This window comes from Phyllobates terribilis, unplaced genomic scaffold (genome assembly GCF_046119375.1).
Source record: "Phyllobates terribilis strain yellow unplaced genomic scaffold, ASM4611937v1 Scaffold_1__5_contigs__length_1240528914, whole genome shotgun sequence".
Lineage (NCBI taxonomy): Eukaryota > Metazoa > Chordata > Amphibia > Anura > Dendrobatidae > Phyllobates > Phyllobates terribilis.
Window position 1 is genome coordinate 831,050,876 of NW_027362761.1, and position 14,942 is coordinate 831,065,817.

Consider the following 14,942-nt stretch of genomic DNA (forward strand, 5'->3'; position numbering starts at 1 on the left):
AAGTGACAGCCGGAGTAGATACGGTTTTCCCTCTATGCCAGCTATCATGAACTGTCCTGATGGAGAAGCAAGGGCACACCAGAAAATACTGTTGGGCCCGTCAAACCCTGCCGAGAAGTAGCACTAGCTAAGAAAAGAAAAGTCTGTGGGAAGGTTCCTGGACACTGTATGGCTGCTTTTTTACTGAGTGGGAAACCCACGCAAGCACGGGGAGAACAGACAAAATCCTTGCAGATGTTGTCCTTGGTGGGGTTTGAACCCAGGACCTCAGCGCTGCAAGGCTTCAGTGCTAACCACTGAGCCACTGTGCTGCCCTCTGTGTTCTTCCTCTGATATCTAACATGCTGGAGAATTTGCACTTACTACCACTCAGTATCTTCAGCTCCTAATGTATTTGGGCAGAAGAAAAGGAAATTGTGAATGGCTTCGCTACTGGTACTGGGGGCACTTCTAATACCATGGCGTCATGCCATAGTTCACTAGAAATATTCCAGGCTGGTTGGAGCCAAGCTGATCCCCATAGAAAAGTACCAGCAGCAAGCTAAGGAGATGGTGGCCTCCATCATCATCACAACCTCACCTCGGCACTTTGAACTCTCCTGAAGGAAAATCCAGGACCCACCGGAAGATTCTCCATTTCTCTGGTGGGCCCGTCCAACCCTGCCGAGAAGCAGCCCTCGCTAAGAAAAGTGTGTGGGAAGGTTCCCAGACACTCTATGGCTGTTTGCTTTTTTTACTGTGGACTGGCTCCGCACCGTCCCTGGCCACATTCACCTGTCTACGTGTTTGTGGTTAGACGGTCCTTCCCAGTAAGTGCACTGGGGAGGGCACAGGTAATGTTCTGGAACCCACGCTTGTGGAAGGCGGGGACAGTACCGGGAGAAATAGTGGTGGCTGGGGACCGTGTATAGACACCCGGCCGCCGCTGCCATGAGGTCGTGGAAAGCTTCCGCCTCCACGAGCCTTAAAAGCAACATTTCAAGTGCAAGCAGTCCAGAAATGTGGCAGTTTAGTATTGCGGCCTGTGGGTGGGTGGTTGTCTGCATACTTGTGCTTGCATTCCAAGGACTGTGGTAGGGACAACTGAATGCAAAGAGACAAGGACGTGGACAGTGATGGTTGCAAGTCTGCAATGATAGGTGCAGGGCAGGAAGCATCTTCACATGCGCCATGGACAGGGGATTGGCATGCATGCACAACAGCGAAAGAGGCAGTGGTGTCACCTGCAGACACTGTTTCTGGACCTTGGCGTTCGGCCCAGCTAGTCGGGTGCTTTGCTGTGATGTATCTGAGCATTCTGGTGGTGGTCAGGCTGGTAGTTTTGGTGCTCTTACTGATGCTGGCCTGGCAGATTTTGCAAATGGCCTTTTTTGGGTTATCTAAACAGTCTTTAAAAAAGAACCAGACTCGGGAAGACCTAACAGTTGTACTGGCAACTTCCGTCGTTTTGGTGTTCCGGGGAGCAGTCACCTGCCTTGTGTCTGTGACCACCACACTGCTTGTTCCTGCCTGTTGTGGTGCTATGCCTCCATCCCCCTGTGTGCTGCTGTCCTCGCTCTACATGTCCCCTTGCCAGGTTGGGTCAGTGACTTCATTGTCCACTGCTTTGTTTTCCACTTCTGCACCCTGGTCCTCTTCCTGACTTTCTGTCCATTGTGTCTCATCATTATCCACCTCTTGCAACAGTAATTGCACTTTCCTACCGTCACCTTTGGGTGACCATGGCTGCTCAAATCGCTACATGCAATCTTCTGTTGCGCTGCTCGAAGCTGACCGGTCAAGAGGCCTGACTTTATCGATGGAAAAGTGAACAGCTCTTGGGGTAACCTTGAACTCTAATCTCTCCTTCAAACCACATATCCAAGCTCTTTTCACTTCTGAGGGGACCAAGCGAGAGGCCAGAATCTATAAATGGAAAGATGAACAAAACAGCTCTTCGGAGTGTCCAAGTGTGGTATCAGTTGTCTCAGGGCTCTCGGATTGGTGGGAGGAAGGAAGATCAGGGTAAGGAAGATGCCGACTCCAAGTAAAAAAAATCTCCTGGATCCGCACTTTCCTCAACCACGAATCTACAAAAACACTAGTGCACGCACTCATCATCTCCCTTCTCGACGACTGCAACCTCCTGCTCTGTGGCCTCCCTTCTAACACTCTCGCATTCCTCCAATCTATCCTAAACTCTGTTGCCCTACTATTCCCTGGCCTCTCCTCTCTGTCAACCCCTTCACTGGCTCCCCATTGCCCAGAGACACCAGTTCAAAACCTTAACCTTGGCATGCAAAGCCATCCACAACCTGTCTCCTCCATACATCTGTGACCTAGTCTCCCGGTACTTACCTGCATGCAACCTCCGATCCTCACAAGATCTCCTTCTCTACTCCCCTCTTATCTCCTCTTCCCACAATTGCATACAAGATTTCTCCCGTGCTTCCCCCTTCTCTACCCCACCATTTCTGACTCTCGCCTACTGTTGAAACCTTCAAAAAGCACCTGAAGACCCACCTCTTGCGACATGCGTACAAACTGCAGTAACCCTCGCTCCACCATACCGCTGCACGACCAGCTCTATCCTCACCTACTGTATCCTCACCCATGCCTTGTAGACTGTGAGCTCTCGTGGGCTGGGTCCTCTCGTCTCCTCTCCTGTACCAGTTGCTGTCACATTTTTGTTCCAGATTATTGTAATTGTTTTTGCGATGTATACCCCTTTTTCACATGTAAAGCGCCATGGAATAAATGGTGATAAAGTAATAATAATAATGTGGTCCAGACTCACATCTACTGAGACTGGACCATGTAGAACACAGGGTGGTGGTGGTGGCAAACTGACTGGAAGCTTTATCTGCTATCCAACCAAAAATCTTTTCACACTGCGCTGGCTTCAATAGTGGTGTTCCATGGCCACCTAGAAATTGGGACAGGAAGGTAGTTTGACATGACGTGGGTTTTTGTTGTGCTCCTTCAGCAGGCACAGTTTAATCTTTCCCATGGCCTCTGCGTGCAGTATCACCATCACCATAACCTCCACTTCCCGTCCCTTGACACACACCTTGCCCATTTTAAATGGAGTTTAAGATTTGTCACGTTGCCAAAAATGTCTGTATTATTACCGCAGTAATATAGGATCACGTCTGATGAGATGACCACAGATTTAGGCAGTGCCCTGGGAATCAGAGATGCTTTCAGGGGCCTTCCCCATGCTGTTCCCATGCCACACATCACATAGCCAGATAAGGTAGTAAAATGTTAAAATGACATTTCCTGGTGAATGCATTTTTCACTGTTGAAAGCAATAGAAAAGTGCAAAAACGCAACAAAAACGCTACGTGTGAACATATCCCAAAATGTGGAGGAGCATTTTTGTTTTTGGTTATTTATTTTGCCTTATATACAAGTAATTACCCTGGAAAGGATGTTCCTTAACATGTTTCCCAGGATAATCCATTTTGGTTTAGTTTTTGTATATTTTATTTTGAGTCTGTAAAAGTGGCGTAATACCTCTGCATTGTTGACAGCAGTGTCCTGGGAGTCAGAAAAGCTTCCAGGGGTCTTCCACATGCTGTTCCCATGTCATTTGAGTTCTGTTCCCATTGATTTGGGCAACTTTTAGGCCCTCTGCAGACCGCCGGGTGGGGCCGCCGGAAAAATGCCCGAGTTTCCCATAGACTTACATTGGGCTCATTACTCGGACCAAGCACTCGAGCATTCCAATTTGCTTGACCCGAGCAACGAGTACCCGTGCATTTTAGTGCTCGCTCACCACTATTGTTTACCACTGGGCAACCCCATATTAATAGGCCCAGGCAGGTGTGATGGATAAAAGAAATTGATCGGCTGCACAGCTGATGTCCTTGGTAGCAGATCGGTGGGAGACACAGTGCTGATGTGACTTCATCCCCTGCCAGTCTGCTGGGATCAACATCCATAGAGGACTTCATGTGACCGCTGCAGCTGAAAATACAGCTGATAATTTTTTTCTATCTTTCTCACCTGCCAGTGCCCATTAACTAGGGTTGTGCAGTAGTGGACAACCCCCTTAATTCAATAAAAATGATCACGTTAAAAAAAAACTTAGTTTTTGATTTGTATTCTTTTGCTCTGTTATTTTTCATTAACCTAATTGTTAACTGTTTTGCAAGTTTTATTACCATTGTGGGACTTCTACTTTTTAAATACCTTTTTCAAAACTATAATACAATGTTTTAAATGCTATGACATAATATTATTGCATAATATTATTATTACACGTTAGCATTTTTGAACAATACTGTAGGCATTTGAGCTAAGCATTAAAAAAATCAAATCTGTGAGTGGTGGACCAATGTTGTGGCTGGTGGGCAAGTAAGAAAGGAGTGCCTTTCACTTGTGAGCACTGTGATCTGATCAGCATTGATTGTGAAAATGATAGGTTAATTATGGTGATTACAGGCCAGACTTCGCTTATGTGCACATGACTTGTTTAAAACCCTGGTGAACCCACCCAGTTTTCCGAGAGGAAGACGCTTCAGGGCACGCCGTCATTTTTTGTGATGAAGTGTCTTTTTTATGTGTTTTTGGTTGTTTTTGAACGCTGGTGGTTTTTAGAGATTCTTTTCATAATTTTTGGTGATCTTTTTTACTAGCATTTTCCTGTTGTTTTTTTTTTCTCTCCATTGAAGAAACAGCTAGCAGTTCCGGAAGCAAAAATATTGGGAAAATGCATCTTCTGGGTGTCTTTTGATCCTTTCTATTGACTTAACTTTCTATTGAATTACATTTTAAAGAGCGACTTCCAAGCAGAAGAATGGTCAAGTCACTTCTTTGAGCAGCTTGGTGTCTTTTGAAACCTAAAACTGTTAACAGAAGCCTGAACATATGCACAATAAGTCATTTTTACATAGAAATGTGTATGTTCATTCTTTGAGCATTTTCTGAGCTCTTATTTTATGTGGGTTTCAGGTGGTCTTCACCTGAAAAAGATGTTGTGTATGTAGCGCCCCGAGGGTTCGGCCGCTACAGGGGTATTGCACCTCTGCCAGAGGTGTGATATTCCACTCCCAGGTAAGGATGGAGTATGGATCAGGGCTCAGTTAGCTGCATACAGCACACACACCCCATTTCCGAGGGACAGCTCAACGGTGCTCCCACTAGACAGAAGTGCAGGCACGACCGACTATGTCCCTGTCTGGAGTGGGGAGGGGGGTGGAACACCCAGTGCGGTAGGGGCAGATAGGGGTTGTTTCCTGAGCATAGGAAGGAGCCCATTGGGCTCATGGCTAGAGGGAGGTATAAAAGGTGGGCACCATCTTAGTTCAGTGTTCAGTGTGTGAGGAGAAGTTGAGAGGAGAGCTGACAGGGAGCAGCAGCTCAGGCTGAGTGCTGCTCCAGAGGCAGGCCTAGAGAAGAGGCCGGGGCCTGAGAGAGGAAGGAACAGGAGGAGAAGAAGGAACAGGAGCTGAAGGAACAGGAGAAGAGGAGGAGAGATAGAGAAACAGAAGGGCTCAGGAACAAGAAGGTGGAAGGGACCCTAAGAACCCTCGAGAATACAGGGTGAAGGGTCAGGCAGATTAAGGGTGCCAGATCCCAAGTTGGTGGAGGAGAAACTACCCTCAGCCAAAGACCGGACGTCGTGATCATTCATTGGTGCGACACCTCATCAAACCTGCTAGGAAGGCACCATATAGGACAGCGGAGGACGGGGCCCACGTTTAACCGCACAAGTCCGCGGTAGCTGGACAAAAGTCGGTCACTGGTGAGGCAGGCCAGAGGAAGGATTGAAGGGGGTCCTGAGCCATACTCCTGAGCTGCCTGGGAGTTGACCGAGCCCCTCACCTGGTGGACGCAGCACGGCTCGGGCAGTCATTGCCAGCTGAAGTGACTTAGATATTAACCGTGAGTAAAGACCCTGGACTGCAGTACGTTGTCTGTGTGCTTTGTCGCTCCTCCGGCACTACTGGCACTGGGACTCTCACCACCATCACTCCCACCATCCACTACACTGCCCTGGGGCTGCACTCTTCCCGTGGGGAGTCACACCACCTCAGCTACATACACCATCAGCCCCAGCGGTCTGCCCTGCAGCGGCGGTTCCTAATGACCGCAAATCCACGGGTGGCGTAGTCGGACATTATCTCAAACATCTAAAAGACTGCCACTGGTCTGACCACCCTGAGCCACGGGACCGGGTCGCCACTACTACCCCCATCGTCTCCCTATTGCCCGGTTCCAAGTGCCCCACGGCCCAGGGGGCGAGTCATGTACACATACCCTTATTGAGCAAGCATCAAAATTAATATCTGCAGCAAAAAAGACATTGGGAAGAGCACTGGAATTTTATATCAGGAGGAACTAAAGGACAGTTATTCAACTTTTTGTGAAAAATGGCACTGTATATTTGGATGTGCATTGTCAGTCATGTAGCTGGTTTAGGCTATGTGCCCACGATGCAGAAATGCTCTGGATTTTTCCTGAGCGTTTCTGCATCTCTCTGGCAGAAAAAACGCATGCGGATTGTACATGCGTTTTTCCTGCCAGGGACAAGCGGAAGTGAAGCATTCTTCACATGCATTTCCACATGCGGGTTGACAAGCACTTTCCAAGCGATTTTAGCAACTTGGTCACACTATATGAATCCATGCAAACGGCATGGATTTATATAGTGTGACCTTAAAGAATGGTAAAAAATAAAAAAATAAATCTATACTTACCTTCTGATGGCCCCGGAGTCCTTGTCTTGGCTTGCCGGCAGCTCGCGGTAGATTTTTAAGGACCTGTCGATGTCAGCGGTCGCGTGACCCATCACATGACTAAATGACGTCAGCGCAGGTCCTTTAATCTACCGCGAGCTGCCGGCAAGCTGAGACAAGGACTCCAGGGGCCATCAGAAGGTAAGTATAACATTTCTTTTACAGGTTCTATGGTACCCGGGTCCAGAGGAGAGTCTCCTCTTCTCCAGACCCGGGTACCATCCGCACATTGAAAAGCATGGAATTCGCATCTGCAGATGCAGTGATGCGGATTCCATGCGTTCCAATGCAAGTCAATGGCGGCGAAAGCACAGTGTTTACGCAAAGTAATTGGTAGTGCTGCGGATTTTTCCGCACTGATAATCCGCAGCGGAAATTTCCGCAGCATGTGCACAACACATGCGGATTATCATTGGGGAACATGGCAGACCTTCTACCAAGCGTTTTTTAAGCATTTCTGCAGCGGAATTGCCGATGCGGAAATGCTTAAAAAACTCATAGTGGGCACACAGCCTTAGAGTAGTTCAATGGTAAGCCCAATAACATAGTAGGCCGATAAATAGTCAATGACATAGTAGCCCAATAACATAGTAGCCCAATAAATATCCCCATGACATAATACTTGGTTTAGAATATGAAGAAATACAATATGCAATATTGAAAATGAAGCATAAAAGTATACTGAATATCATAGATGGCCATAAACATAAAGAAATTCCAAATCCATGTCTCATACCTATACTTTAAAAATAAAAAAAATACTTCGCAATTTTTAACAGCATACTATAAAGTACAACAAATAAATCATGTTTTAAATAGAATCCACACTTCAAAAAGTCAGAATGAAATCTGTGACATTTTTCCATTACGATGTAATTGCCTTGCTAAATTTGTGTTTTTTCAAATCGGTTGGTTGAGCACTCATTGCTTAAAACACTTCAGTCTTTAGAGAAAGCATTGATGATTAACGTTCATGGCTGGGAAGCCAGCATACATACATAATACTACGCCAGAGACAATCAGCTGAATAGATTAGTAAAATGTGCAAAGCTTTAAGAAAAACATACAAATGTGTCAGCATCAGTTAGCGTACAAGGGCAAAATCAGATAGTGAAATAATGTGAAGGGAATGTAATTGGATTTTATTTAAAAACTAGAAATAGGCCCGATGCTATTGCATCGGGAGTGCAGTGAAATGAACATCTGTGTATCCTTAGTGATGCTAACAGGAGCAGTGGACATGTGTCACACCATTTGCGCTTTCCAACATACCTGTTCTATGTCATCCTTCTGCATTTGTGTATTGTATTTGTTGCATCATTTGACTTCTTTCACACCTGTGCACTGTCTCTTCCTTTTTGTGTGCTGTATTTTGGTATCTGGTGTTGTGTTTCTTGAGTGATGTTCACTATGGGGTGTCTCCCCTGTGTGCTGTGTGTTTACACTATATGGTCTCTTGGAAGCTGTTGTGACTATAATTGGATGTGGTACATTGTTTTGTGTAGTTTCATGTGTGTGTGATTGTCCGTTTCCAAGGTGGAGCAAAAAAACAGAAAGGAAGTGAAAGGATACAATTTCTTAACATGTCAAAAATAATGGCAAAGCTTCATACTTTTTCATAATAGTAACAGAAAGACAATCCATAGAAATGTTATTATATTCTATTTTTATGTATTAGATAGATAGATGTAACTTTGAAACTTGAAAGACCTACTGATAGGATGTTTAGAATGTGAGCCCCAATGGGGACAGTGTTGCAAATGTATGTAAAGCACTATGGAATTAATAGTGCTATATAAATGAATAAATATTATTATATACATTATTATATTATATAAGTATATTATTTATGTATATATGGTTAAATTATGTAATTATGAATCTATGTCTCCTCAATCTATATGTGTCTATATATATATATATATATATATATATATATATATATCATCTATGTTTATCATATTAACAAACTAATATATGTATGTGTTTAGCTATGATGTATATATGTACTAAAAATATAGAATTATTTAAAGTATATAATATCTATCATATATCTATGTATAATATATGTCTAAAATCTACAATTTTTTAAGGTATAAATAGAGATATATATGAATGTATATCTATGTAGCGATGTCTCTATCCACATGAATTAGAGCCAGAGGAGGAGATATGGTGAACAGCCATCCCACCCATCTCTTCAGCTGTTCACAAAAAACCCAGCCCAGTGAAAAGACAAATAAGTCTGTCAGCATCTTTGACACTGTAGTTACAAATATGGGTTTCCATCACCAACTGTTTAAAAGTTGATGATATATATCTCCCCTGTGATGACCTTAAATACTTCTATATATATGTATTTACAACAAAATTAATGGTGCAAAATATGTTATCTATATACAGTACAGACCAAAAGTTTGGACATATCTTCTCATTTAAAGCTTTTTCTGTATTTTCATGACTATGAAAATTGTACATTCACACTGAAGGCATCAAAACTATGAATTAACACATGTGGAATTATATAGTTAAAAAAAAAGTGTGAAACAACTGAAAATATGTCTTATATTCTGTTACGCTCGCGCCCGGACTGACTGGCGTGAGCATGATTAGTGATCCCACTGTACCATGAACCGAGGAGTCCCTGGAGGGGTGTAACTAAGTATCAACCCGATCCGAGCAAGGTCGCACGGCGGCTTAGTCGACTCTGTGGACCAAGGAGGAACCGAGCAGAAGGACCACGTGGGACTCCAGGTCAGACCCCAGTCACAGTTGTTGACCCACACCGGGGAATGCAGGAACAGGCAGGTTAGACTGGCATACAGGCAGGTGGGTATTGGCAAGTACGGCTGGTATGCAGACAGGTGGGCACTGGCAAGCACGGCTGGTATGCAGACAGGTGGGCACTGGCAAGCACGGCTGGTATACAGACAGGGAGATAATGGCAAGCACGGCTGGAGTGCAGACAGGGAGGTACTAGCAGGTTGGAGCGCAGGCTCCAGTACAGACTGGGAGACAGGTACAGAGCTGCAGATGCGGTAGACAAGCAGAGTAAAGCGAAACCGCCGTAGCGGAGTACAAGGCAGAGCAGAGAGGAACTGCTGGTGCGGTGAGCAAGCAGAGCAGAGTGAAAACCGCAGGTGCGGTGGGCAAGGCAGAGCAGAGCAGAACCGCCGGAGCGGTGGACAAGGCAGAGCAGAGAGAAACCGCAGGTGCGGTGGACAAGGCAGAGCAGAGCGGAACCGCCGGAGCGGTGGGCAAGGCAGAGCAGAGAGAAGCTGCCCGAGTGGTGGGCAAGGCAGAGCAGAGAGAAACCGCAGGTGCGGTGGACAAGGCAGAGCAGAGCGGAACCGCCGGAGCGGTGGGCAAGGCAGAGCAGAGAGAAGCCGCTGGAGCGGTGGGCAAGTCAGAGCAGAGAGAAACCGCTGGTGCGGTGAGCAAGGCAGAGCAGAGAGAAGCCGCCGGAGCGGTGGGCATGTCAGAGCAGAGAGAAACCGCCGGAGCGGTGGGCAAGCAGAGTCGAACAGGGCTGAAGGTGCAGGCAGAGAGGACAGGTCTCTGTTCACATGGAACAGACTGGAAAATACAGGAGGATGGCTAGAACACAGGAGGAAGATACAGAGGAAGGGAAAAGGGACAAGCAGAACCAGATACACACAAGGTACTTCCTATGAAGTAGCGAGTGGACACAAAACTCACAAACAGAAGTACAGAGACAACGAGTTGGAGTTAGGTGCAGGTTCAGATACTGCAGGAAAAGGGAAGGTACGGACATAGAGACAAACAGGTAACAGGCTAGGATACAGTTCAGACAGGAACTGCTACTGCAATGAGATACAAGAACGAGCCTGGGTATACAGCCCCCAGAGTGGGGAAACAGACTAGAAACAGGACAGGACCTGGCAATTCAGCAGCAAAGACTAACTGAGTGAAGGAGTTGCTCAGGCACCTCCTACTGGGTGGAGGGGTTTAAATATCCAGTGACTCACAGCAATAGGCTGGAGACGCATTAGGGGTGCGCCCACAGCAGCTATAAGAATCAGGAAGTAACCGGGCCGCCGCCCTAAGCAGGCAGTCAAGAGACATGCACACAGCATGAACTGGAGCAAGGTTTGTAGGCTGGACTGACAGGTAAGATTGCGATCTTGCATAGTGGGAGGTGGTGCACTATGCAAGCATGCCGCCAGGGATGTTACATATTCTAGGTTCTTCAAAGTAGCCACCTTTTGCTTTGATGACTGCTTTGCACACTCTTGGCATTCTCTTGATCAGCTTCAAGAAGTAGTCACCGGAAATGGTCTTCCAACAATCTTGAAGGAGTTCCCAGAGATGCTTAGCACTTGTTGGCCCTTTTGCTTTCACTCTGCGGTCCAGCTTACGCCAAAGCATCTCGATTGGGTTCAGGTCTGGTGACTGTGGAGGCCAGGTCATCTGGCATAGCACCCCATCACTCTCCTTCTTGGTCAAATAGCCTTTACACAGCCTGGAGGTGTGTTTGGGGTCATTGTCCTGTTGAAAAATAAATGATGGTCCAACTAAACGCAAACCGGATGGAATAGCATGACGCTGCAAGATGCTGTGGTAGCCATGCTGGTTCAGTATGCCTTCAATTTTGAATAAATCCCCAACAGTGTCACCAGCAAAGCACCCCCACACCATCACACCTCCTCCTCCATGCTTCACGGTGGGAACCAGGCATGTAGAGTCCATCCGTTCACCTTTTCTGCGTCGCACAAAGACACGGTGGTTGGAACCAAAGATCTCAAATTTGGACTCATCAGACCAAAGCACAGATTTCCACTGGTCTAATGTCCATTCCTTGTGTTCTTTAGCCCAAACAAGTCTCTTCTGCTTGTTGCTTGTCCTTAGCAGTGGTTTCCTAGCAGCTATTTTACCATGAAAGCCTGCTGCACAAAGTCTCCTCTTAACAGTTGTTGAAGAGATGTGTCTGCTGCTAGAACTCTGTGTGGCATTGACCTGGTCTCTAATCTGAGCTGCTGTTAACCTGTGATTTCTTAGGCTAGTGACTCGGATAAACTTATCCTCAGAAGCACAGGTGACTCTTGGTCTTCCTTTTCTGGGGCGGTCCTCATGTGAGCCAGTTTCTTTGTAGCGCTTGATGGTTTTTGCAACTGCACTTGGGGACACTTTCAAAGTTTTCCCAATTTTTCGCACTGACTGATCTCCATTTCTTAATCTCGTAATGATGGCCACTCGTTTTTCTTTACTTAGAATTTGTATTATGAAAAGTGTTGAGCGAACATGCTCAACACTGCTTGGTACTCGCCCGAGCAACACGCTACTCGGGATGTTCGGCGAGCACCGAGCATTTCCGGGTTACTCGGGCGGGAGCTCGGGTCTCCGCCCTGCATGTTTGGCGCTCTTTACAGAGCCAATGAACATGCAGGGATTGCCAGCCAGTCACTGTAATGCCGCAGCCATGTTTGTTGTGGGCATTACAATGATTGGCTGGCCGCACAGCGTCACGTAGAGTATTTAAAACCGGGCGCCGCCATCTTGGACACAGACGGCTGGCATCAGACAGTATAGGGACAGCGCTGCTGATTTAGGGAGAGATATATACTGCAAAATAGTTAGTGTAGGGTCTGTAAAGGCTGCCAGATCAAACAAACAGTCCTTCTCAGGACTAATATCCATCCCAGATATCAGGCAGGCAGGCTGTATAGGAGATGCAGTGGTTATACCAGCAAACGCTGCATTACAGTCCTGTGTGCTCCTGTTGCTGAAATTGCTGGACTTAGCTCCAGGTCTCGGGGGCCAGGGAAAATCCTTTTTTTTTTCCTAAATCCTCTTTTTTTTCCTCCTTCACACTGTACAAATACCCGTCTTATTAACCTTTTGGTGTCCCCCCCACAAAAAAAACAACAAAAAAATCTGTGTCTCTGATTTTTCAGACACAAATATATCTGTTGAAAATAGTCTGGTGTACGCAAATATATATATTTAAAAAAGTCTGGTATAAACCAGTAAATTATAACTGTGGTTTTGCTGTTCCACGGTAAAAAATCTCTATTATCCTGCTTTTGGAATTTTTTGGTGTAAAAAAAAAACTTACAGTGTCTCCCTGATTTTTCAGACACAAATATATCTGTTGAAAATAGTCTGGTGTAGGCCAGAGAAAGAGAAGTGTGGTTTTGCAGTTCCACGGTTCAAACCTCTGTATTATCCACTTCTGGGCCATTCGTATCTAAAAAAAAAACAGTTTGAGTGTGTCGCTCACTGTTTAGCCGCAAATATACAGTACAGACCAAAAGTTTGGACACACCTTCTCATTTAAAGATTTTTCTGTATTTTCATGACTATGAAAATTGTACATTTACACTGAAGGCGTCAAAACTATGAATTAACACATGTGGAATTATATACTTAACAAAAAAGTGTGAAACAACTGAAAATATGTCTTATATTCTAGGTTCTTCAAAGTAGCCTCCTTTTCCTTTGATGACTACTTTGCATACTCTTGGCATTCTCTTGATGAGCTTCAAGAGGTAGTCACCGGAAATGTTTTTCACTTCACAGGTGTGCCCTGCCAGGTTTAATAAGTGGGATTTCTTGCCTTATAAATGGGGTTGGGACCATCAGTTGTGTTGTGCAGAAGTCTGGTGGATACACAGCTGATAGTTCTACTGAATAGATTGTTAGCTGCTTTTTTCTTGTCATAATTAGTGTTGAGTGAGCACTAAAATGCTCAGGTGCTCGAAGCTCGGGCCGAGCTCGCCATGATACTCGGGTGCTCGACCCGAGCAACGAACCCAATGTTAGTCTATGGGAGAACCGAGCATTTTTGCGGCGGCACCCCCGGCAGTCTTTTAAAAGCCTAACAAGTGCCCAAAACGATAGCGATAGTGCTCAAGTGACATGGGGACAGCATGAGGATCGCCCCAGGAAGCATTTCTGACCCCCATGTCACTGCTGTCAACGTGGTCAGAGGTATTAAGCCTCTTTTAAGGGCTCACAATAAAACGTTCAAAAACGAAACTGAAACTGCTTTCCTGTGAAATATGTTAATGAAGTTCCTTTCCAGGTTAAAGACTTGTGTATAAGGTAAAATAAATAACCCCCAAAAAAATACTCCTCCACACCTTGGGCTATGTTCACAAGTAGCATTTTTTATGCGTTTTTTCACTTTTGTATTGCTTTCAACCATGACAAATGCATTCACCGGGAAATGTCATTTTAACATTTTACAACCTTATCTGGCCATGTGCTGTGTGACACATGCATACAGTGCTGAAAAGATATGGGAACAGCATGGGGAAGACCCCTGGAAGCATCTCTGACACCCAGGTCACTGCCTAAAAGTGTGCCGATCAGAAGTCATCCTTGCCGCTTCAGAAGATGCAGACTTGCAACTATACCCATGCAAGTCCTTGTTCCAGGGCAGTGTTCAATTGTACCTCCCCCATTCCTTGCAATGCAAGCGCAAATATGCAGCCAACCACCCACCCACCCACCCGCAGGCTGCAATACTATACTGCTAGCTTGCACTTCAAATGGGGCCTTTTAGTCTGGAGGAGGCCGAAGCTTGCCACTACCTCATGGCTGCTTCGGCAGCGAGGTATCCATACTCAGTCCCCAATCGCCCGGCGGCCGGGTGTCCACGCTCGGTCCCCAGCCGCCAGGGGGCGGCCGGGTGTCCATTCCCGGTCCGCAGCCAACCCGCGGCTGGGTGTCCACACACAGTCCCCAGCCGCCTGGGGGCGGCCGGGTGTCCATAAACGGTCCCCAGCCACTCCTATTTCTCCTGTCACCCTCCCACACACTTTTCTTAGCTTGGCCTGCTTTAGGGCAGCATTGGACGAGCCCACCAGAGAACCATGCTCCTCCGGTGGGCCCTGGCTTCTCCATCAGGGAAGTGCCAAGGTGAGGAGCATGATGATGATGATAGAAGTTAGCATCTGCTTTGTTTTCTTGGAATGCAAGCGTAAGTGTGCAGCCTGCCACCCACCCACCCAACCCCAGGCTGCAATACCATACTGCTAGCTTGCACTTGAAATGGGGCCTTTTAGTTTGGAGGAGGCCGAAGCTGGCCACTACCTCATGGCTGTTTCGGCGGCGAGGTATCCATATTCAGTCCCCTGCCGCCCCTATTTGTCCCGGTGTGCCTTATACATAAGATTAAGCGCGCATACCAAAACATTACCTGTGCCCTCCCCAGTGCATTTAGTGGGGAGGACAGCCTATTCCACTGTAGTG